Consider the following 26,401-nt stretch of genomic DNA (forward strand, 5'->3'; position numbering starts at 1 on the left):
GAGGGGCAACATAAATAGAGAGCCAATTAAGCTATACAAAGAATATGGATCCAGGTGATGGATCAAATGGCAATTTCAATTAAATTGTCCATAGAATGAAAACCCTCTGCCTACAGAGACCTTCCAAGACTTGAATTACCAAGGTAAACAGAGACAAGAATTTGTTTATAAATACATGAAAAGCTTTCACACATCAGAAAGAAGCAAACTCAAGGGGAAGAGTATATTTTTCCCTTTCAAGGTCACCTTTAAGAGATGAAATGCATAAAAAAAATGTAAAAGTATGGTCCTACCCTGAAAAGTAACTGCACAAATATTAAGGAGTTCCATGTTTACTGCATTTCAATTTCATCTAATTAATAATTGCAAAGTTTGAAAAAGGAAGAAGGGGGGGTTATCACACCCCCAACTATCAACCATGTAAACTCACCCTGGGATTTGAGAGTCATACAGGGTTCTTTATGTTGGGTATCATTTTCAGTAATGAAAGTTTATCAGCCCTCATTATGCTCTCCATGATATATGAAGGCAGAATTTGGTCAGCAGAACTGCTAGTAGTTACAATTTACAACCAGGAATAAACTCAACTTGATTATGAGACCATAAAATGAGTTTACAGGTTTCACACAGTTTAAAAATTGTTCTTTTTATTTGTTCTTATCAAATTCTGTCTCAGTAGTTTTGACATTATGAATATGTGACCCAACTCTCCAATTTTTATCAGCTTTCAGGACAGAACTTAACTTGAAGATTTTGCTGTTAAATAACCAATAGTCTAGACAGGTGTAAGGATAAACTTTTTTTTGAACATCTCTCAGCTTGCTTATGGGGAACTGCTTAGTTGCATATATTTGTAAAGGTGACTACCATTACTGTAGTATCTAGGTGCCAATCTAATCTTTCCCAGCTTGCTTTAGTAGGGAAATTTATGGATCAGGGCCTGTGTAACTTTATAATACAGAGAAAGCCAAATAAATCCCCCAAAGTCTGCTTGTCTTTCCTGCTGGTGCTGCACAGCAATCCCTATATATTAAGGTAACAAACAGATATTTTGCAGGAAACGCTAGGTAGCTCTAAAAATGCAATAGCCACAACAGAACTGACAGGGACCATGACTTAGAAAAAAAGACTGAACTATACTATGGGTAGACCTACACTTAAAAAAAAAAAATCAATCAACCCTGCAACAGTGAGTCTATTATGGAAAGTCAGGGAAACAAGCTGGAACTCGCCATGCTTCCATAACTCTCTAACCTAGGTGCTCTCACACAAATCATATCATAATCATATGACTGTGAGGGATACGGGATGGAGAGGTTCTAAGGTGCTCCTTCAAAGTACAGGGTGTTACAGAGTATCACTGAATCCATTTCCCATTTCTGGTCATGTGGGAATTTTGCAGCTGAGACTGTCCGTTGACATGTCAGTAGGCAGTAGAAACTGTAACATTGTGTAGCAGTTTCACAGCTTTAGTCCTTCCATGCAAAGGAGGGGTAGGACACAACTGGATATCTCCCCAACTATTAATGTAATACGTGTAAGGCTATCCTATTCATCATGACCTTTTTCTGTGTATCTCTGATCATTGCCAGGAATTAAGTACACATGAAGGCGAAAGCGCAATTGGAATTGCAGCTAACAAGGGATGTGAAGGATAACAAGAAAGGTTTCTACAGGCATGTTAGCAATAAGAGGGTGATCAGAGAGGGTGTGGGTCCCTTACTAGATGGGAGAGGTAACCTAGTGACAGATGATGTGGGAAAAGCTGAAGTACTCAATGCTTTCTTTGCCTTTGTCCTCACGGCCAAGGTCAGCTTCCGGACAACTGCACAAGGCAACACAGTATGGGAAAGAGATGGGCAGCCCTTGGTGGGGAAAGAACAAGTTAGGAACTATTTAAAAAAGCTAAATATACACAAATCCATGGGCCCGGATTTAATGTATCCAAGGGTACTGAGGGAGTTGGCAAATGTCACTGGGGAGCCTTTGGCCATTATCTTTGAAAACTCATGGAGATCTTGAGAGATCCTGGATTATTGGAAAAAGGCAAATGTAGTGCCCATCTTTAAAAAAGGGAAGAAGGACAAGCCAGAGAACTACAGCCCCGTCAGCCTTACCTCAGTCCCCAGAAAAAATTATGGAGGAGATCCTCAAGGAATCCATTTTGAAGCACTTGGAAGAGGGGGAAGTGATCAGGAATAGTCAACATGGATTCACAAAGGGCAAGTCCTGCCTGACCAATTTGATTAGCTTCTATGATGAGGTAATTGGCTATGTGGATATGAGAAAGTCAGTGGATGTGATATACCTTGACTTTAGCAAAGCTTTTGATATAGTCTCACAATATTCTTGCCATCAAGTTAAGGGAATATGGATTGGAAAAATGGACTGTAAGATGAATAGAAAGCTGGCTAGACTGTCGGGCCCAACGGGTCATGTTTGTGGCTCTATTCTGTACCCACTCCAATTCTTCAATATCCTTGTTAAAAAGTGCACGTTATAGCTTTTCCATTCCGCTTGAACAAAGGGCAAGAGGGATACATGATGAGGTGACCTCCCCTCACAAGGCGCAAGCTGGTTAAAAACAACCAGTTAATCTTATAGGTTGCAACTAGAGGAGAGCCAGGGAAAGTTAAAGCCTAACTGAAGATGAAGCTCTGCTAGGCAGGGGCAGGCATGACATGTAAAAAGACAGGAAGTAGAGTGCACAAGAAGGGTGCACGGAGGAGCTCTGCAGTTACTACATGACAAAAACGGAGCTGGCTATGGACAAGGAGTTTTATAGAGAGAATAAATTCTGCATCCTGTCCTTGAGCATGGAGTTTGAAAAGAAGGTAGGACTACTTTAAGTATTTAGATTGTGAGTAAGTTATTGGACAATACAGGAGGAAACTGATAGTAAGATTCCTTCAAAGCCATGCCTTGAGAGGGTTTGCTCTGGGTGGCACTCTGGCACAGCAGGATTGGCTTAATGTTGGTTTCCTGAGATTGGGAAGATATCAAGTTTGCAATAGACCTAAAATCATAAAATATACTGAATCAAATGGCATTATGCTGCAACAATAGAATTCTTTCACAGTGCCACTGATGACAGTATTGAACCTAAGTGTTTTATACTCCCACAATAGTGAAATCGAATTGCCTAAGTAGCTAGTTAGGCAAAACAACTCCATTTCACTATTATGCTAAAGTGTGCATGGAAACTTCTACAATTTACTATTTTGTTGGTAAATACTATTTAAAAGAGAAGGGCGATGGTTTCATTTGTGTTTAATATTATCTTCAGATTCTTCTCTAAATGGCTGAAGGAAGCATTGAATTTCCGCTACAACTGTCTATTTTACATCATATTTGTCATGACTAAATTTCCCAACCTAGTACTTCGAGTATAGATACAGGGACCGGCTAGCAGAATAAACTCTGTAAGAACCTGTCTCTAACTCCCAGAGACAAACTTGTTTGGTTCTCAGTTTCCCTGAGACCCAAAAGGAAGAAAATTGGCCACTTCCACCATCCAAGTGTAGTTAAAATAAAATAAAATAAAAATAAAAATAAAATAAAACCCCTCTCTAATGCAAAGCTCTCCCCTCTACCTCAACCTCTGTTTTGCTTGGAGTTGGGAAAACAAACAGAGGGAATCCTCAGAGAACAATGGGACTCTGCTTCTCCCGCCACATAGGTTTAAAGACATAAAAATCAACCAATACCCGTTAATCAAAACAAAAAGGGAAACACTTTTACTATCAAAACAAGACTACTGTTGCAAGTATAGTAAATGATGGGGTGTTAAAAGCCATGGAATAAAATAGATTCAGTGGAAATCCCTGGATTGTAATCCTTCGTTACACAAGTGAAAAACAATCAGCTCAGACAAATGGGAAACAATAAACCTGACAGACTATTTAAACTTTTCCCTACTTAAACTTTAAATTTCAAGGAGTCCATTCCTGGGAGGATCCTCATCCTTGTTACCTGGGGAAAACTGCTCATCTCAAAAACAAATAGAAGAGAGAGGAATTTCTTGGTTTGAAATTCCTAGCTACATATTACTGGCTGAATGCCTGACACCTGAGGGAGGGGGCTTATCTCCAGAGTTGCTTAACCCTTTACTCATTCTTCAGGTAAGTCAGATTCTCCTTAGCAGCTCCTATTCATGACATTTGACATAAGGAATAACAGTACTGCCATAGATTGGGTTAAATCTGACTGTTATAGGGAGGGTGTTGCAGCCACCTTTCATTCAGGTTAAATGTACAGCAATGGCTGAAATAAAAGTAGCAGCACATAAAGCATGAGCATATTAAAAGCTTAAGCAAACACTGAAATGTGACTTAAAAGGTTTCAAATGCAAGGGCAGGAGCATTGATTGGTAGAGGTGGTTCCCTCTCAATCCATGTGAGAGACACAGACGCAGGCAAAAAACTCAGCAGAGAAGAAAAAAAGAGAGAGAGAAGCCCAGTGAGAGGATTGGGTGCTGACTGAAGATGCTTCTATCTGTGAGCAAGGACACTGTCTCCACTGTGTGATTCGTCCTGTGTTCAACAACTTTGGACATTCATCATAAACAAACAAAATTACATCAAATTATGCCCACCTATTTATCGTAACTGGAACAACCTGCATTGTACAGTAGTTCCAAAGACAGTTTCTCTCATTTGATGCTACTGCTGACAACGTAGTCAGCAACCATAGTCATGGCCCAACATTTATTTTTTCTCCCTCTGGCTTTTAACTAACCTGCAAGGCAACTGCTTGAGCAATGACTTAGTATTTTATTTGCTATGCTAACATTTGCTAGAATACCAGCTAACAAATTTTTGCTCATTGTTGCTCCATTAAGATATACAGAGGTACAGGAAAGAGAAATTTCAAAAAGGACAAATATAATGGGTGAAACTGATGACCTTTTTGGAAAATATCATGACTTTTTCCTTCAATGTGTTTCAAATTATTGTGGTGTACTCCATATTTAGATTTTTTACAAATGTCGAGGTACTGAAAAACATTCACAATCATTCTTGATTGATTAGTATAGTTGATGCAACTTGACTACTGAATGTAGTACACTTCTCCTAAATTAAATCTTAGTTAAGAGGCATAAAGTGTAGCTGATAGTTGCTGGCTAAGCATGTGAACTGAGCTCAGAATCACATCATTCTTTGATCCAAACTTTGCCCTTGCCTCTACTTCCTCTAACTGAAGCAAAATATTTCCTGGAAAAATATCTTTATTTTTGCAAATTGCTTTAATAAAAGACACTAGTGGCAATGCTAGACTTGAGACAGCCAGGTTTTTTTGGCTGCTTCACATAAGTCTTTCTAAATTATACAGATCTAACTTTTGGCAGCCACACAGTGAAAATCCCTTGCCTCCTGTGATTTGGAACTAGGGAAAAAATGATGGCAAAACAATGTTTTGCTTACAATGATATTTTATATTTACTTTCTGAATGAATCTGTATCTAATCCACAGAATAATACAGTTCTTATGAACTGGAAAAATGTATTGTTCACTTGAATAGAACAGATGAACACTCAAACATCATTTTTAAAACAAAGCAAAAAAGAAAGGATTTTTGATCAGGACTTGAAATGTTCTATAACAGCACTTTTATGAAAGTTTACCAATAGATATTTCTTTCAGTTTGTGACACCCTGGGTTTTTCTCTTTGGAATAGAATACCTGTCATTTCCAGGAACGTCTGGTCACCAAGTATCACCTAGTGACGAACACTGATATTTTTCTTAGTCTGTACCACTAACCACTACTCAAACAAAATGTGTATTCCTTCCAGGACCTTGTCTATTCCTTCATGAAACGTCTGACTCACACCATGTCCCAAACAGAACTCACACTGATGGTGATAGTAGTGACAAGACCAATACCTATTGAAAGTAATGTTTATTTGGAGAAAAAAGTTAGTAGTTTGGAATACTGGATGAGATGCTAGGGAAAGAAGAGTTACTAATATTGCTATCTTGCAGAGAAATAATATAGAAAATCTCGGGTTCACTCTAGATGCTGTATTAATGAGGTCACTCACGTGTCTGCATGTAGAGCCCATGCAATAATAATCTCATTTGTACCACCATCAGTATATTCCACTGAATACTGAAAATGCTGATAAGATGTTGAGTACTGCAGACGAATCTCTAGACTGGATTTTTTTTTCAATACACTGCTGTGCTTTGTTTAAGCCTAAAACAACTCACTGAACAACTTGGTCTGAATCACTAGGGATACAGCAAATATTTTTGTTAAAAAACAGGACTTTCTAGTGAGATAAATCATCTTCTTCAGGACCAAGACAGTTCTGAATTTTCCTGTTCTTTTGTGAAGTGGATGATGTAATTCAAGCATATATTTATTATACTCATGTTGTACAGATGGTTTCCAGCTCTACATTTGTTATTACTTTAAGAACTGTTACTTACCTTATTCTTCTAGATGTTTGATCCTCATAGATCCCACTATGGATTCACATGAACCCTATGCAACTGAGATTGGATTCTTCTAATCAACAGCATCTGTAGGAGCTAAAATTATGCCTAAAGACTTAAGGCCCCCCAGCTGGAGGATAGAAAGACAGTTTGGGTTCAACTTTCAGTTCTGTCACAACAGAATCTCAGAGAAGTAGGACTTCACAGTAATGAAGAAGAGCAGATAATGGGATCCATGGGAATTATCTTCTCAAACAACAACAGTTTACTGTAAGAACTTGTTCTTCATTCTTTTGAGTATTTTTTCACATGGGTCACAATCCCAGTGACTGACAAGCAGCTAGGAATTTGCTCATCAGTGAGTGCTAGGAGTCCTAATTAAACAGGGACTATAGGATAGTCCTACCAAAACAGACATTTGATCTGGAAGCCTACATCAAAGAACAGTCTTATATAAGTATGGCTCACACGCCACATAACTGTCGTACAAATTTCAGAAACTGACATTCTTCGAACAGGCAAATGAGGCTGCCTGAACACTCGTGCAAAGATTTGCTAACTTTTCCTATTGCATACCTCTACCAGATCTATAAGCTGCCTGCGAACACTTACCTGTCTTATCACAGATACTTTGTGTTCTTGTTAACACTACTTGTCCTTAGTCCATCACTGTTGCATCCTTGATCTTCCTCCTGCTTAAAATGTATTTGTAAAATGCTCTCTCGTTACTGTTGATTGTTACCTTACAGTAATATGATAATGTTTTTGCCACATCAAGAAGGTGAGGTTTAGCTTACCCTGGGATGGAGTGAGGCTTGAGGAAGATAACTTGGACATGAATGGCATCAAAATGTCAACAATCCTGAGCAGTATCTGAGAGCAACTCTGTCCTTATGAAGCACTGGATGAGCAAGACCCATCAGAAGGACCTGAACTTCCCTACACTTGAAGTAGTCTTCAATGACAGATAATATATATAAACAGCAGGTAATAACTTAAATGGGGGAGAAGAAACCCATCAACCCTGTTAATACTATATTGAGATCCAAAAAAAGAAGAGGCTCCCAGATTGAGGCTGGAGGCTGAGGATGACACAAATGAGGTTCTTTAGGAATCTTGCCTCTTTAAGATGGGGAAACAGCATGGACCTAGCTCAAGTGAATATGCAGATATTGCCATTAGATGCATCTTTGTAAAAAGTTATATGGAACTAATAAAAAGTAGAGATAACTTCCAGGTTGGCAGGTTGTCCAACAATACTGAAAGAGATATTGCCCAGGGAGACAGCTCATGCTGAGATGCCAAAATAGAAGACTTCTTTGAATTAGCTTTATAAGCCAGTCTTCCCTGCTTTGAAGCACAATGGTCTGTACTTTACTTGAACAGCTTTCTTCAGGGGATGTTAGCAAGCCAGCACCCAAGTAAATGTAACGATGATAGGACAAGATGCAGGAGTTAACTTTTTTCTGTGAGACTAACCAGGTAAGGTGATATGGCTGTGGTGAGAGGATCACCATATCTACGTAGAAGTACTGCGTAGGCCATATCTGGTTTATCATAAATATCAGTCCTACATTTTGCATCATCTCTCTCAGGACTTCGATACCATGGGGAATGGAAGGAAAGCATATATTAGTCCCAGTGTCCAAAGGTTGAAAACAAAAAAGTGACAGGAAGCTCAAATTGTTTGAATCTGGCCTTGTGTGCATAGGGTGCATGTACACCACGTGTGGGATCCACACAAACAAATAGCTGACAAATTAGATTTTCATAGGAAGGGGATTCTATAGTAAAGTCTTGATAGAATATCAAGAAGCATTTGATCAAATAACAGGTATTGCTTCAGAGATGTATGTATTGGTCATAAAAAGAGATTAATCATTTGTGTTGAAATTTGAGGATGTTGCCTCCAACGGTAGCAGGTTCTTGCAACTAGTTAACTACTATCCTGCAGAGACTGAAATTGATAAGAAGAAAACTAACAACTCTTTCTCTTCTCACTCTGTACTATTTTCTATTTCAACCATTCATTTGACATAAAAATAATTATATTTTTGCTTCTCCTGGGAGAAACTGGAATTTTAAAGGAGGCAGGGAGGAATAGTGAAAACTTTTTTTAATAAAGAGTCACCAAATTTTTTTTTAAAAAACCAGCTTGAAGATCAGAAAGGACAGACCCTGTAGTTGGAGGAACACATTCAGATACAAAATTACATAACATTTAAATGAGACTAAGCAAAGTGTGTATTACAATCACTTATGTTAACAACAAAGCAACTTGTTTTTTCTATCAACTATTCCAAAAAGCTTTGAAATGAAGAGGAAGAATTTCTTTTACACTTCTAGGAAGACTCTTCCCCCCCATGATATTTGCATGAGATGGTATTTTATTTTTGATTCACTGACACTAATATTTTATTCCACTTTTCCCTAAAATCCAAGGAAAAATAGTGCTTCACATCTATGCTCCACATATACTAGAAATAAAAAGAAATAATAAATACATATGGATTATAATGGATACAAAAATGTAAAATGGTTGAATAAGCTAGTGTGTAGTCTAGGGATGTAAGAAACTAGTCAACTATACAATACATAAATGCTTATTGGATAACTGGCTTGACTAGTCACTCCCCACCTCTCCACCCCCACTTGCTGCCTCTATCAGAGCAGTCCTGGTTTGCGCTGATCGCCCAGAGGCTCTTAATACATTTAAAATGCAGAGCCGCAGCATGGGCAATTCTAGAGCCACCACAAGCTAGCAGTGCTCAGACCCGGCTCAAGTCAGCTCCTCTGCAGTATCCCCCACTGCCGCTCTGCAGAGCTGCTTATCAACTAATCATATAGTCGATACAAATTGTATCGACCATACAATTTGCATCTTAACATTCTTTGTCTAGCCATGATCTCTCTAATTTTTCCCATCCCTGAGCAGAATAAGTCTTGTTATATGCACCAATATGGAAGTGATGTGTGACAGAGGTGATGTACAACACATTGCCTTCATATTGGTGCACATACCATAATGTATGTGATGGGGGCAAGACTAAGGGGTTCTGAGTGTAGGAGGAGACACAGACATGGGGCAGAGGGGCTGGGGTGCACGTGTGTGAGGGCCTAGCTGGGGGTGTGGAGCTGGGACTGAGAGGCTCAGGGATGGGAAAGAGGGTTGAAATGTAAAGGCTCTGGCTCTGGTGCAGGCTTTGCAGTGACACTGAGCATGAGAGGTTTCAGTTGCAGGAACAGTTCTCCAGTTTTGGAGAGGGGCTCTGGGCTTAGGGTGCAGAGGGGGTAGGGACTCTGGGCCAGTGGTGTGGATTGCGGTGGGACTGGGAATGAGGGCTTTGGAGTGAAGAAGGGTGCTATGGACTGGGGGAGAACTCAAGGTGGGGCAAGAAGTTGGAGTTTAGGCTTACCACTGGGACCAACCGAGAGAGGATTATCCCCACCAACTTCAGAGCTGCAGCCCTGAGGCCCTGCATGGCCTTAACAGGAAACTGGGCAGGCACAGGGATTAGAGGAAATTTAGCAGTGCAGTGCTTTAAAATGTGGGAGATATAGATTATATTACCATTCCCCATTACTCACCAGCTGGAGGAAGAGAGTTTAAAAGAAATCAAACTCAGATACCATAAATGGCAGAATAAAGCAAAAAACACTGCATATGCCACCAGACCAGGCCGGAAATTAGAATGTTGATTAATAAAATGAGTTTACAGCCTACAGGTGTACCACAGATCCTTCATATGACACAGGAAGAGGTTAAAAGGACACTATGTCAGATTTTAAAATTTTGTCACGCATATATAAATAAATATCTTCAATTACTTTTAAAATAGTTCATTTTTAGCTTCAAAAACCATAGACATGAAACTGCCACCATTATAAATTACTGTTACCCTGATGGCTGCAGGAAATTCATTTGACTTAAAAGCCTATTATTATGATAAAAAGAGTTCAGCAAGTGTTGATTGTTTTCAAAGTATCACTACTACTTCTCCTCCTCCTGACCAAACACTTAAATATTTGCTCGAGGGCAGCATATGTTTTCTGTTCAAATGGTTCTCACGGACCTTTTTACTGGAACGATTGCTTTGCATCCAGTTCCTAATGCAGCAACGTTCATTAGACAAACAATGGCTTTTTTCCTTGGGGAACCTGAAAAGCTCTTGAAATGTCTTTAGATTCACTTGCTACTTATACAGTATTTTTGCACTAGAAATACATTCAAGAGCTCTGCAACCTACTCCCATCTGGTCTCTCAGCCCTGAATGAGCTTGTCTATGCTCCAGTTTCAGGCAATAACTCCCCTTTTTATTTCTAATAATATTCTCTGATCTCAAGTACTTTGTCATTTAAATCCTCCTTATCACTAATTTTTCCTTTCCGTGAGCAAGACTGGAATGAGAGAGGAATTTTTAAAAGAACACTGGCTTTAGGAAGTTTCAAGTCTTTGACCTTGCTTTTTGTTGGCACTTCAGAAACTGCCAGGCATTTTCCACACTGGAAGAGACATTGAAAGACTAATACGATGTATAAAAATTTGTGAATTCTATCCCAGTGGCTGGACATCCATCTACTGCAGCACATGATTAGACTTCTGTCTCTTACCTTATCATCTGAGGACCTTCTTTCCTCTGATGCATGTCCAGTAGTCAAGGAAGATTTAGAAGAAGGAGAGGCAGAAGACAGAGCATATGTGCTCTTTTTACAAGAAGTGCAAAGTTCATTCTCTACGCTTGATGGAAGTAACTGACATTTGGAGCATTTTTGCTCCATGGTTGGTTTTGACAGTGAACCAAAAATATATACCTCAGATGATGAACTGGAAAAGCAGTTCCAAAGCAAGATACCACTTAGATGAACTTCAGCTGTCTGGAAGTGTCACCAACAGAACAGTAATTCTAATTCCCAAATCTGCTAATTAACATTCACGGTTTCTACAACACTGCTGCCAAAGCTGAGATGAAAATGGCACCAAAGCCACACTAATCTGATCCTCAGTTGGTTTTTGTTTCCATTACCCCTCTGACAGGAAAGTTTACTCTAGAACCCTAGATCACTGGAAAGAAATTTTATAGGAATGCAGTCATTTATATATTATATATTTATAAGGGCTCCCCTGCTTCTCCTCTGGTAAGTGCGGTCTTGCACTGTTAGGACAATAGATAGTGTGAACCATAAAGCTGGAAGTTATTTAATCCTAGAGGTAGAGGAACAGGGGAGCCTGTTGATAATACTGTATGGAGCACCAAAAAACTTCCATTTTTCTCAACAAGCAAAAAGAAATAGTTATTTTACGCTCTACCCTCAGAGTTTGTTGTTACTGCTGTAATGGAACATCCCAGAAGCTGACAGTTTCTCTCTGTACCTCTTTGAATATGAAAATTCTACAGCATGAGGCAATACTGGAAAAAGAGGCACTTAAAACACTGGTGTGATCCTCTACTATCATAGCATTCATTAGAGAAAAACACATACTTAAAGAGTTATGCTTATCAAAGGAGTCACTGATCTCATGATTGGAGGATACTTTAAAAGGTATATTCTTGACTTCATCTATTTGGCAATTTTTGATTGTGGCTACAGCAATAAGATAGTCCAATCAATTGAACTGAGAATCTCCCAAGTTAAAACCTGGATTGCATGGGAAGCTAAGAACAGTGACTCAAGTGAGAGCTAGCGGTCTGTCAGTTATACTATTATGAGGACAATAGAGATAATCCATTCCAGAGACCTGGGATGGGATTTCAAAGCTAAAATATCAGCATCCAGAAAAGTATTGCAAATGTTTGTAAATTAGTTTAAAAATAGTTATTAAACATTTTATGTTTTCAAAAAATGAAGTATATTTTAATTAAAATGTGACTATTTTTATTTTCCCTGCCTCAATATATGACACCACTCATGACCTCAGTGTACCATTCTTTGCATAAATTTAACATGAGCCACAAAGTCATAAATATTTGATTTTCATGACCAATTATATTCACAGTTCTTTGTTTCTTATTCAACCTGTTAATGCAAAATGATCTCTGAATACATATTAAAACAAAGTTAAAATGTATTATGAAGGCAGTCAGCCTTAACAAAAGATTGATATATTTATAAAACAAAACAACTAGTACTAAGTTTCTTCAGTAATCTGCTATATATTTGAGAGAGAGTGTATGTTTGATCAAGAACTCCCAAAAGGTAAGCGCTAAGACCACAAATTAAGTACAGGTTGAACTGTTCTCATCTGGCAGGACTATGGACGTTGCTAGACCAGAGAGCCCCAACCACAGTGGTTGAAAGTAGCTTGAAGTGGAGCCAGCCCATTGGGCAGCAGCTCACAGGACCAGTGATCTGGGGGGGGAAGAGCCCTGCAGCTGCTGCCTGACGCAGCAGCCAGAGGCAGGGAGTCCCAGAAGTGGCTACCGCCCGGTGCGCATCTGAACAGCTGGACGCATGGAGCCCCCAGGGCTGGGAGCAGAGCCAGGCAGGTGGGCAGGAAGAGGTCAGGTCTCCAGGTTCTCCTGGGCTGGTGGCAAGAAAGAGAATCTGGGGAAAACCTGGGGGCTGACCTCCCCAGGTCAGCAAACTCCCTTGTTTGAGACTATCAGACCAGGGAGGTTTAACCAGTACACAGCTTTCTCTTATCATAACTTAAAGCAATATGATTTGATTGTGCCTGGGATGGGATTGCTTCTCATAAATAGATAAAGAAAAGAGACAGAATCACCAGGCAGGTGAAAGGGGCTAGTTGGGGGCAACCTTTCCCCCACCCCATTACAGGACTGCTGAAGCTCTCTCCCACCCCAAAATTCATAGGGGGACATTGTTGACTGTTCCCCTTTGTCAGGAAGTATGGGGAAAGTGCAGTTTGCTGCATTTCTCACTCTGGCTGGGAAGCACGGGGGCAGACAAGTTACCGGTATGCACTTTGCTCTCACTCCCTGATACAGACAGGAAGGGAAAAAGTAAGCAGCCCTGGTATGAATCTAGCTTCCCCCCACCTCCTCTCTATTCAGACATATTGTCCCCTGCCTCACTTCCTAACCCCGACTCCTAAACCCCTCCACTCCCGTCCCCAGCTCCCTACCCCCCCTTAAGGATCCAAGCAACGCTGGGTAAATGTGCTAGTTTCTACTATAACAAGAAAAGCAATAGAAATGCAGGATCAGCAACCTACAGCACGAGTGCCACTTACAGCACACAAGCTGATTTTCAGCGGCACACAGGAGGGAGCTCAGTCCCACTCTTCTTCCCCCATGTAGCCACTGGAGAGCACTCCCTTCCACCTCAGCCCCAGCACTCCCTGCAGCAGGTTAGGCTGCAGTGGGAGAAGGCAGTGCTGGGACTGAGGCTCCTCAGTGGCCCCTTGGCCAGGACTGGAGGCGCTTCTGCCACGGCCATGCAGTCCAGGGACGGCCCAGAATCTCATGGCAGTGGAAGTGGCCACCCCCAAACCATCTGGATGCAGCAACAGGGCATCTGGGGCTGGCCCTGGACCATGTAGGCCCTAGCAGCAGCAGCAGGGCCTCCCTTTGGGGTGGCCCGGGACAGCATGGCTGCAGCCATTGTTGCAAGGGGGTGCAAAGCCAGGTAAGTTCCCTCCCTCATGCTCAAACCCCCCCACATCCCAATCCCCTTACTACTCTCCCTTCATCAAGACCCCACCCCCAGCTTGCCCTTGTTCCTGCACCAGACACATTCCCCCTTGGCCTGGACAGACATCCCCATCCTGCTCCTGCATCTACCGTTGCTGCTGCACCATCTTTCCTGGCCACTCGCTGCACTCTCCCTTACTCCTGCTCCCTGTATCCGGACAGACACTCCACTCCCAGGCTGCTTCTGCACTCTACCTCCCACTCAAACCTTGCAACTTCTCCCTCTTCTGCACCCTACTTCCTTGCCAGATTATGCACCCCATCCCTATCCTACTTGCTAGGAGGTCTGTCTCCCACTGTGCCCCTCATTTTTGTCCCTACCCCACAGTCTAATGAGTCCATAAAATCCACTAACTCCAGAACCTCAGAAAATTAAATCTGGTCTATGGGAGACCCTGAAACTCAATCCCCTCCTTCCCCTTCCCTCACCCCTTGAGGCTGGGGGGGATCAGAGGAGAGAGGTTTCTCAGTTGAGGGCCAAATCAGTGAGGGTTTGAGGTTTTTAGAGGAGTTTTTTTGCCTCTCACTTGTGTAGTCCCCAACTGATTTTTCTGTGGGTCAGTGACCCCACCTCAAAAAAAGTTGCCTATCCCCGCCATAAATAAAGAAAACATGGAATCCTTTTGTGTTGGACTTAATATTTTACTTAATTTAAAATGAAGCTTGATAAACTATCATGACAAAGTTAAAACGCTTAATCTGTTTCATAATTTAAATTAAACCATTCTCACTAACTGCAACTGATTTAGAAAATATGGTCACATACCCAGCCTGCACTGCCCTTTCCTCCCCCGCGGCACATAGATCCGTGAGTAAGTTAAATCTTGGTACACCGCTTCTGAAAGGTTTCTGACCCCTGCAATAAAAGGTAAGATGTGCATCTTGCTTTATTAATGAAGCTGCTGTAAGTAGGATTCTCATTGACTTGAAAAAGTATCACCAGCACTCGGATCCATACATAAAAGTGAATAAGTCAAATCTCAGCATTCCACCTCTGAAAGGTTGCTGACCCCTGATGTAAGGTATCTCAATTGAACATTTATTCTCCATTACCTCACTGTAAACTATTAAGTAATGTTGGGAAGCTGTTCTGGATGGAACGTAGGAGTGAAATCTATCCACAGAACCAGGAGCTAGTAAAATGGGAATTTTATAGCCTTTCCTGTGTCTTTCCCACTACAGTTATTCCAATGTCAGCCCCTCTGTGGCACTGGTATGTGGTGCTGCAATCTCTAGATCCATAAATCCACAGGCCTTGAAGCCCTTCCCCTGGTTTGCTATTATCAGCACCTGAACATCCTGATATATGCAGGCAAATGTACATACCCTTTCTTTAGTATTTAGAGAGTGACTAGTGACTTTATGTTGCTTTCAGATGCAGTCCTGTTGCACAGTTCTTATGCTTGTTACAAAAAAACCTTGTATTAGTGCTTTTTAGATGATTTTCACTCAGTATATAAATAGCAAAGAATGCCTCACGTATGTTTGGATGCTAAAAAATGTAAACCTACTCTTTTTCCATCTATATCAGTACTTTATGATTAGCCATTTTTGTTCTAAAATCATGATGATGATGAATACTGTTTTTCTGGCACTTAGCTCCATCTTCTGACAAATTCTTCATATCTAACAAATTGAATATTGGTATAGAAAAATCCATCAACGCCTCCTATGTAATCCTGCAGTATGCAAGATAAAGCTCCTCCAGCCATGTGGCCACGATGAGATAACCAAACAATGCATATTCTAAAGTGGACCCAAAGAAGCATGGTCTTCTTACCACATTGTCCTTATGTGCTCTGTTTTGTTTTTAAAACATTACATTCTTAAAACAAACAACATTTTAAAACTGCTTTTAAAATGTTGTTTTTGCACATGTTAATTTTTTCTGTGAATAGTAATATAAAATATTATATCACTTTTAGTAATTATAAATCTAAATTGAGATTTTGTTATTCCTTTACATAAAAAAATTATGTAACTTCCACATTCTCCTTAAGTAATTTATTTTATAATAATTAGAGCTATGAGCAGTCTGTACTGAAAATGTCTTATTTTTGGCCCTGATACTGCATGGTCTGGCTGCCAGAGGACTATTCCCATCATTAGACCAAGCCAAGCAGTGTTTGCAGAATTCCCTAGTACCTAACCTTTACCAAAGTCTAACACAACATACATACTGATTTGTTTATACAGTACACTTGCGATAATCCGGCACCTTTGGGACCTAGGTGGTGCCAGATTATCGGATATGCCGGAATACCAGGAGGTACTATAAGGGAGCATACTCCCAACCCAATCCCCCTCCCTATGCTCGGGACCCGGAGCTGCCAGTCCAGCCGCACATCTCCCTCCAGGCGCTGGGGCACATGCGCTGAGCAGCCAGCTTTTCAATGAGCTGGCCAGGACGCTGTGCGCAACCCAATCCCCCTCCCCTCCCTGCTGTCACCTAATCCCCATTGTCCCCCAACCTTATGTCCGGGTCCTGTAGCAGCTCTGCCTGTGCTCAGCGGCCAGCTGCTAGCACATGCAGGCTGGATGCTGTGTGCGCTGGGGACCATGAGAGCAACAGCGCAGGCCATGTGTTCACATGCTGCTCATAGCAGCCCAGCTGTGAGAACGGCTGACCTGAACAGTTCCAGGTTCCAGTTGATGCCAGACTATCAAGAGTGCTGGACTACTGGATGCCACACGATTGGAGTTTTACTGTACTATGACAGAATATGAATAAATGGCTACTTGTTAATAAACTGAAATAAAAATAGGCAATGAACTTATGTCAGTCATTTATTTTCTTTCTTGCAGCTTTAAAGGTTTATGTTTAAAGTACAGTAATTCCTCATTTAACATGTCCCTGCTTAACACGTTTTCGCGATAACACGATATTTTTTTTAGGGAATGTTTTTTGAATTACACGACTTTTCTCGGAATAACAAGATTCCCCCAGCCGGCCCGTTGCCGGCGGCTGCACAGGGCTTCCCCCATCTTCCTGCAAAACGGCAGAGGGTTTGCCGCTCACCGCGCCATTCCCCTCCTGCTCCCCCTCGCCAGACGCCTTGCCCCCTTCTCCTCCGCTCCCGCTTGCAGGCCGGCGGCTGGGTTTCCCCAGCCGGTCTATCGCTGGTGGCTGTGCGGAGCTTCCCCTGCCTCCCTGCAAAGCGTCAGAGGGTTCGCTGCTCGCCGTGGCGATCCCCAGTGACTGCCCCCCCATTGCCGGTCGCAGTGCAGGTCCTGGCAGACCCTTCACAGGGGCATACTCCCAACCCAATCCCCCTCCCCTCTCCTCTCCTTCCCTTCCCCAGAGCCAAAAACCTCCCCTCCCTGCTCTAACCCAGTCTCCTTTCTCCCCCAACCTTATGTCCTGGTCCCAACAGACACCACTGCTTGGAACGCAACCCCCACCTTTTCCATTATTTTCAATGGGAAAATTGACCCCGCATAACACGTTTTCACTTAACACGATCATTTTCTAAAACATATCTATAGTGTTAAATGAGGAATTACTGTATTGCTTAGAAACTATCAGGAAAAAAAGTAATGCAAGCAAAAACTAAATCTTCAAATTGTGGCTTAGGCTCTTTCTGAAGTTTCCTTTACATTTTTTAATGTAAATATTAAAGGAAACAAAAAGTTATTAGCACCTCAGTAGGATCAGCAAGGAGACAGGGAGACAAATTCTGCTGAGATGGGGGAAGGCACACGGTTCAGAGCTACCTATCTGTCTCCCCAGGGCTATACTGATGTCTGCCAGATAGAACTTTGGCCACAGCTCCTGTCATCTGTCCCTGATTCAAGCAGGGATGGTGACAGACTTCACTGGGCCGCAGCCATGGTGAGGCAGTGCTATGGGTCACCAGAAGGAGCGGGGCCTCAAGAGGAAGGGTTGTGGATGGAGGGAAGCCTCTCCCATCCAGCCCTCACTGCTGCCAGGATCGTGCTGTATGGGACTCTGGCTGCCATTTAAAGGGCTCTGTGCATGTCCCAAAATGAAGAGAGTAGAGAACAATTAGTTAAAACTATCCTAGACAGAAAAATACCCAGCTGCCCTTTAAGAAAACTTTAATCCCCTCTACACTGCTGGCACAATACAAAAAGGACACGGATCTGGCCCCACCATTAAGGTGGTGTGGGAAGCCATGCATGACCTTGGTCTATGCTGCGCCTGTTCTTGGATAAACACAGGACTTAAAAGTTTCTAAGACTGGCAATCCAACATTCTTCATGAGCATCGAAGTGTGTGTGTGTGTGTGTGTGTGTGTGTGTGTGTGTGTGTGTGTGTGTGTGTAAGTAAAATAAAATTGCTCAATAATTATATAAATAACTTATGGTAGTGTAAGACACACACACACACACATATATATATATAGTATAGTAATATAATATAGTAATCTGTAGGCTGATCTGCACTGCTATCTCTCTATTGTATATGGAGAGAGAAAGAGAGACAGCAATGCATGTTAACACCTTTATATTAAACATGTACCTGTACACTTAAAGCCCAGATCAGCCTACAGATTACTATATTTTCCTTTTCCTTATTTTTTTAAATATATCATATAACCATGTATCGAATTTTGACAAATATATTATGGTTTTAGACAATTTAAAAAAATAGTATTTCACTTATTTCTATTTTCTAAATAATTATTACTTTCCTGTGATTTTGATGTTACTGAACTTTAATGGATGCCCACAAAGAGTCTTCTTCTGTAAAAGAATACATTAGTGCATATGGGTACAATTTTCTATGACCAGAGATTCCCAACTGTAATGCTGGAAAATATTAGACATTTAAAATATTTCTCAATTATTTCATTTTAAATTTACATCCTGGGAACAAACTCCTAAAACTATAAAAAATAATCTTCTCCATGTAAAGCTAAAGTTCTGTAATCTCATTACAGTCAGGAGAAGCAAAAAATACATTTTTCCATGTGTCAACATATCTAGCAGTTTCTTTTGCACATAAAATACTTGCATCTGAGCCTAATAAATATAAACAATGACTATTTTGAAAATAAAAACCTCACAATCAAAAATGGGGATATCTGACATGAGGAAACAAAAGAATATTTAGAGAATCTTCTGACAATGAAGGCACAAGAAAGGAATACATTCACATTTTATGAAGTTACAGAAAGAGGTATAATTAACAAGCCATTGCTTGAAAAGTCTCAGAGAATGCTACATAAAATACCAGACACCTTTTAATAATGTGTTACAGAACTCTTCCCCTTTTTTATTTAACCTCCCCCCCACAGAAAACAAACAGCTTTTGACCTATTCCTCTGATTAATGATTCAGTTACACAGTGAGCTTCCAATTAGGTACTATAGATAAAACACATGTTATTTTAGTAATAAATAAATCTATTCTGTATATCATATTGTGCTAAAGTTCAAAGAGTAAGGACAAAAAGATTGTGGCTACACATATTCAATCTATTCTATATGCAAAAACACATGCTTGCTCACAATGCAAGCTGATAAAATATGATGTTGTCCTTAAGAAGGCAACTTCAAAAAAGTCCTTATAATTAATTTTTCAAGAGCAATAAATAGCTAAATTGAAAACATTTGGGCTGACCTGTTCCACGATGAAGATGACAGACCTAAATGGGTTTATAATTGAAGAAATAATGATCCTCCTGAATGATTAACACCAAAAAGATGTCAAGCCATTTAAAGATGACTGGCATAGCTACAGCTGAGAGATAAAAGCCCATTATTGATTACTCAGCAGCTGCATAATTTAAAGGAATTTTTATCATAGAAATCCTGCTAATTATTATGACAGATTGGCCATTTATCTAAATAAACTTTTGTCTCATCTTTTTTCCTCCTCCTTTAGATTGAATAAGCTTTATTGTCTCAATGTGCAGGATATTTGAAGTGATTTAGATTACATTAGATCACAACTGACTGAAGTGTATTTATCAATACCTACTTTGGTAGTTTTGCTGATACTGAATTGACTTTTAAAAAGTGTTGACAGTTTATGAAAAAGTTGCACCTGTAAACCAGAGAGATACTGAATAGGATATGAACATAATAATTAAATTCAAGGTACAATTTTTCATGTTACAAGTTTTTCAAAATTTCTAATCAGCGCAATTTGCCCCCTCTGCTGAGGTCTCAACCCAATGCCTTTTTAAAAGCCTCAGAGGGGTAGCAGTGCTAGTCTGTAACTTTAAAAAAAATCAGTAGTCCTGTAGCACCTTAGAGACTAACAAATACACTTTGGGTTGCCAGGTGTCCGGTTTTCTACCGGACAGTTCGGTATTTGCACCATCTATCCAGTAGAAAAATTCAGAAAATACCAGCCATGTGCACTGTCCGGTATTTTCTGAATTCCCGGCTGGGTGCCAGACAGACCCTGGTGGGGCTAGGGGAGCAATTGGAAGGTGGGGTCGCGACTGGCACTGGGAGCCTTGTGGTCCCACGCAAAAGGCGGGGGGGGGGGGAAGAGCAGGGGCTGGGACTCCCAGCCACTCCCCCACCCGGATTTTGCGCGTAACCAGAGGCTCCCAGCGCCAGTTGCAGCCTCGCCTCCCAGTTGGGAGCCTCTGGTTGCATGCAGAAGCCAGGCGGGGGGAGTGACTCCCAACACCTTCCCTGCCCAGCTTCTGCTCGCAACTAAAGAGAGTGCTTGCCAGGGGCACTGCCCGAAGGACTCTTGCTGTGGCCAGTGGCTGCACGCCCCCCCACCAGGTCTGACTCATAGACTCATAGACTTTAAGGTCAGAAGGGACCATTATGATCATCTAGTCTGACCCCCTGCACAGTGCAGGCCACAGAATCTCGCCCACCCCTCTTAGAATAATCCTCTCACCTATGTCTCAGATATTGAAGCCTTCCAATACTTTGAAGGCCCCAACATGCAGAGAGTCCTTCAGCTGTGATCTGTGCCCAATGCTACAGAGGAAGGCGAAAAACCTCCAGGGCCTCTGCCAATCTACCCTGGAGGAAAATTCCTTCCTGACCCCAAATATGGCGATCAGCTAAACCCTGAGCATGTGGGCAAGACTCACCAGCCAGACACCCAGAAAGTTCCCTATAGCAACTCCTATCATCCCTCCATTGACCTATTTCCAACTGGAAATGAATGGTCAATTAGTTACCAAGATCATGTTATTTCATCCAACCATCCCCTTATCATGGAATCAGAACTGGAAGAGACCTCAGAAGGTCGTCAAGTCCAGCCCTCCGCACTAGGCAGGACCAATCCCATCTAAATCAACCCGGCCAGGGCTTTGTCAAGCCGAGACTTAAACACCTCTAGGGATGGAGACTCCACTACTTCCCTAGGTAACCCATTCCAATGCTTCACTACCCTCCTAGTAAAATAGTTTTTCCTAATATCCAATCTGGACCTCTCCCACCACAACTTGAGACCATTGCTCCTTGTTCTGCCATCTGTCACTACTGAGAACAGCCTCTCTCCATCCTCTTTGGAACCTCCCTTCAGGAAGTTGAAGGCTGCTATCAAGTCCCCCCTCACTCTTCGCTTCTGCAGACTAAACAGACCCAAGTCCCTCAGCCTCTCCTCGTAGGTCATATGCTCCAGACCCCTAATCATTTTGGTTGCCCTCCGCTGGACCCTCTCCAATGCGTCCGCATCCTTTTTGTAGTGGGGGGCCCAGAACTGGACACAGTACTCCAGATGTGGCCTCACCAAAGCCGAATAAAGGGGGATAATGACATCTCTGGATCTGCTGGCAATGCTCCTCTTAATGCATCCTAATATGCCATTAGCCTTCTTGGCTACAAGGGCACACTGTTGACTCATATCTAGCTTCTCATCCACTGTAACCCCCAGGTCCTTTTCTGCAGAACTACTACTTAACTGGTTGGTCCCCAGCCTGTAACTATGCTTGGGATTCTTCCGTCCCAAGTGCAGGACTCTACACTTGTCTTTGTTGAATCTCATGAGATTTCTAGTGGCCCAATCCTCCAATTTGTCCAAGTCTGCTTCCTGCCCCCCTTTCTCTGGGCCCCCCCTCTCTTCTTGTCCAGCCCTGCGGCACCCAGATGCTACTCCCCGCCAGCTCTGCTTCCCGCGCCGCCCACCACCTGGACAACCCCGCCCCCCTCCTGGCTCATTCTTCTCCCCACCCCCGCCCACAACCAAGTGTGTTCGTTTTTTTGGCGGGGTCTACCTGTCATCCCTAGTTTCACACTCTCTACGTGTTAAAGAAAAGAGCACTAAGTTGACTCAAAATAAGACAGCACCTTAGCAAACAAGTCGAGGACTAGCTACTTGAGCTTCAGATACACATATTTGGGGTACCTCACAGAGTAGCTGTCATTCCAGAGATGAAGGTAAAAACTGCAGCTATTAAAGCTTTATAGAATCCCCATGTCTGCCCCACAGTTTCTGGGGAGGAGCATGCATTTAATTTGTTTCCAACTCAGCCTATTTCCACAATCTCACAAAATTCAACAAAGTTTTTGAGCATGTGCTTAAGCCTCTCTCTATTCAGCAAACATGTCAAAACATCTTCTACCCTGTAGGCTACAGAGGGTCTAGAGCACATGAAATTTCACACAAATCAAATGAGAAACCATTTCCATGGTTTATTATTGTATTTTATACTGTTTGCTTGTATTAGTAATATCATTACACAGATTTGATGTATGCAAACTTTTAACTCTAATCCTTGTTTTTGAATAGTAACTCATGAAAATGGAGTCATATCAAAAAGTTACCATTAACTGTCATTGTGTTCTTGTTTCAGCAAAAAGAAAAAAAATGAAAATTTCTTTACTTTTTGAGATGGCCAACATGCTATACAATCAACACACACATGCATGCATGATCTAGACATTCTAAGCTTTAGAAACTTAGGGGAGAGGATGGCGGTGTCGCTCCAGGCCAGTCTGCCATCACTCACCTCCACTGATTCCTTAAAAGAATTCATCCCCTAATTTACCTGTCTTATATTATATGAAAGAATTAATAAGACTGTTTGTTCCAAAGGGACTATTTTTTTTTTTATCTCTTTCTGTCAATATTCTAGTCCTCCCTCTTTCTCCCTTCTTTTTTTTTTTTTTTTTTTTTTTTTGGATATTTGTTGGCATATCTAATTTACATGTAAGCTTCTTAGGACAGATCCATATCTGCTCATTTGTCAAACATCATCTACATCTTTGATGCTGCGTAAATAATACACAATAGAAGGAAGAGGCAATACTGAAACGCTATAAGGGAGGACCAGAAAGGAAGAAGGGAAGGGAGCTAGTATTCAGAATCAAGAGAACTCATTAGATCACGTGTCATTTTGCTGCACTGCTGCCATACTATGAAGAGTAAATGACATCTTGAAACTCAACATTAAAAAATTCACAGCCAACTTCCATGAGTGCAAACACAAATCCATCAAAGCAAACCTAAGTGCTAATGCCCTTTTGCAACACTTAAGCTTTGCAGAACCAATATTATTGCCCAACTGATTAGCAGAGTTCCCACAACTATGTTGTTCTGTTTCTACTGATGGTACACATTCACACATGCCTTGGTGCGTATAAGAAATGAATTTAATACATGGAATAAATCTGAAAATGGATGGAAGAGACTTGAGGGAACACTGCTCATCAAATATAATCATGGTTCTTAACATTGTATGAGATTTTCCAAAATTTAGCCCAAGCGGATTTTTTTCCTCTATCGGAAGACAAATTATCTTACTTGACTTATGCACATCTAAATTATACCCCAGGTTCTCTGATACAATATAAAAAGTTAATTTTAAATGTAAAGAGCATGTAAGAGCTTAGCAAACATATTGCAAAGGAATAGGGGTCTGTGAATATAGGTTTCAAACAGAAAGATCAGAAATTAAAGTAAATTATTTTAAACTCATTCTTCAGTATTTTTATGCTAATTTTATATCTACACTAACATACTTCACCAGCTCATCCTAAGGAAACCAAGGCTCATTACTGAAGTTTGCTCAGCAGAATTTAGCTTGTTATTCAAACAATCTATTTATTTGATTCAAAACTAAAAAAAATGGTTACCTACTTTTGATAACTATTATCTGTATTATCTGTAAAGGGAAATCATTGTTACTAATATGCTAGAGTTCTTTGAGAGGGTCAACAAACATGGATAAGGGAATCCAGTAGATAGAGCATACTTAGATTTCCAGAAAGCCTGTGACAAGGTCCCTCACCAAAGGCTCTTAAGTAAAGTAAGTTGTCATGGGGTACGAGGGAAGATCATTTCATGGGTTGATAACTGGTTAAAAGACAGGAAACAATGGGTAGGAATAAATGGTAGGTTTTCAGAGTGGAGAGAGGTAACTAGTGGGGTCCCCCAAGGGTCTGTCCTGAGACCCACCCTATTCAAATTATTTATAAATGATCTAGAGGAAAAGGTAAACAGTGAGCTGGCAAAATTTGAAGATGATACCAAGCTGCTCAAGATAGTTAAGACCAAAGCAGACTGTGAAGAGCTTCAAAAAGATCTCACCAAACTAAGTGACTGAGCAACAAAATAGCAAACGAAATGTAATGCTGATAAATGTAAAATAATGCACATTGGAAAAAAATAATCCCAATTATATATACAATATGATGAGGACTAGTTTGGCTACAACTACTTAAGAGAAAGACCTTGGAGTCATTGCGGACAGTTCTCTAATATCCACTCAATGTGCAAACAGAATGTTAGGGATCATTTAAAAAGGGATAGAGAATAAAACAGAAAATATCATATTGCCTCTGTATAAAACCATAGTACGCCCACATCTTAAATGAGACAGATGTGGTGGTCTCATCTCAAAAAAGATATATTAGCATTGGCAAAGATTCAGAAAAGGGCAACAAAAATTATTAGGGGTTTGGAATGGGTCCCATATGAAGAGAGATTAAAAAGACTTGGACTTTTCACCTTAGAAAAGAGGAGACTAAGAGGCGATATAATTGAGGTCTACAAAATCATGACTGGTATGGAAAAAGTAAATAAGGAAAAGTTATTTACTTATTCCCATAATAAAAGAACTAGGGGTCACCACATGAAATTAATAGGCAGTAGGTTTAAAACAAACAAAAGGAAGTTTTTCTTCACTCAGCACACAGTCAACCTGTGAAACTCCTTGCCAGAGAATGAAGTGAAGACTAGGACTTTAACAGGGTTCAAAAAAGAGCTAGATAGATTTATGGAGGTTAGGTCCATCAACGGCTATTAGCCAGGATGGGTAGGAATGGTATCCCTGGCCTCTGTTTCTCTGGAGGGTGGGTGACAAGGGAGGGATCACGCAAGGATTACCTACTGTATTCCGTCCCTCTGGGGCATCTGGTATTGGCCACTGTCGGCAGACAGGATACTGAGCTAGATGGACCTTTGGTCTGACCCAGTATGGCCATTCTTACATTCTTATTCTATGAGATGTGTTGCTCATGTCTATTCCATTCTAGGTATATGTGTTGGACATTTTTGTCTTAGCAACACCAATAAGGTCAACAGTTACACCGTGTAGAATATCACACTTGTGTATCAGGCACAGGCAGGCCTATACCTCAGTTTTTTTTCTGCTGAAAACTCCAACAGATGGGTAGGAAAGTGGATATAAGCAAAGCATCTCGAAGAACAACCGTTATGCAAAGAGAGGTAACATTTTTTTTCTTCAGGGGCTTGCTCATATCTATTCTATTCTACAAGACTCACAAGCAGTATCACTTGCTCATAACAAAACCAGATGCAGGTGACAATACATGAAAAAGTTCTTGGAGTGAACACCAAATTATCCACCTTCCTACCCATCTTGTGGAGTTCTCAGTAGGAAAGAACTGAGATGTAGGCCTGCCTGTGCCAATTACACAAATCCATGAGTGTGACATTCTAATATGTGGACCTTTTCCATCCATTTGCAGATAGCATCATCTGGAACCTGCCTTGTGGCAAGGGGTGCTGCAACCCTCATGGACCAGCTCCCACAAACCACCCCACGCTGCTGCCTCTGATAGAGAGGCAACAGTGCATAGTGACAGGGGCTCCCCAGGAGTACAATAGGTGCTGGCCCCGCCCCAGGGATTATCGAAAATTCGTGTAACTAATATTTTGTGCGGATACACAACTATTCAATTTATCATTACCTAACATCCCTAGTCCTTACTAGACCCATTAAAATCAACCCCTGGGAGATCAATCTCCACAGCACCAATCTCCTCATAAGTGGAGACAAGTTCTCAGTTGCCTACCTGCAACTATATCATGTTTTCTGCTGAGCATTCGGGCCTCTGACACTGAAAGCGAGAAATTCAATAGCATGAGCGGTTGTATGATTTAAGTTATATAAGCACGGGG

At 41.2% G+C, this 26,401-nt stretch overlaps 1 protein-coding gene across 6 annotated transcripts in view; it reads right to left on the bottom strand.

The window, feature by feature from the left end:
- The window catches only part of FER (FER tyrosine kinase), a 340,298-nt gene that overhangs the window by 242,939 nt on the left and 70,958 nt on the right, over positions 1-26,401 (bottom strand). The window lies entirely within an intron of this gene.

This window comes from Pelodiscus sinensis, chromosome 6, assembly GCF_052426305.1.
Source record: "Pelodiscus sinensis isolate ZL-2025 chromosome 6, ASM5242630v1, whole genome shotgun sequence".
NCBI classification, from domain to species: domain Eukaryota; kingdom Metazoa; phylum Chordata; order Testudines; family Trionychidae; genus Pelodiscus; species Pelodiscus sinensis.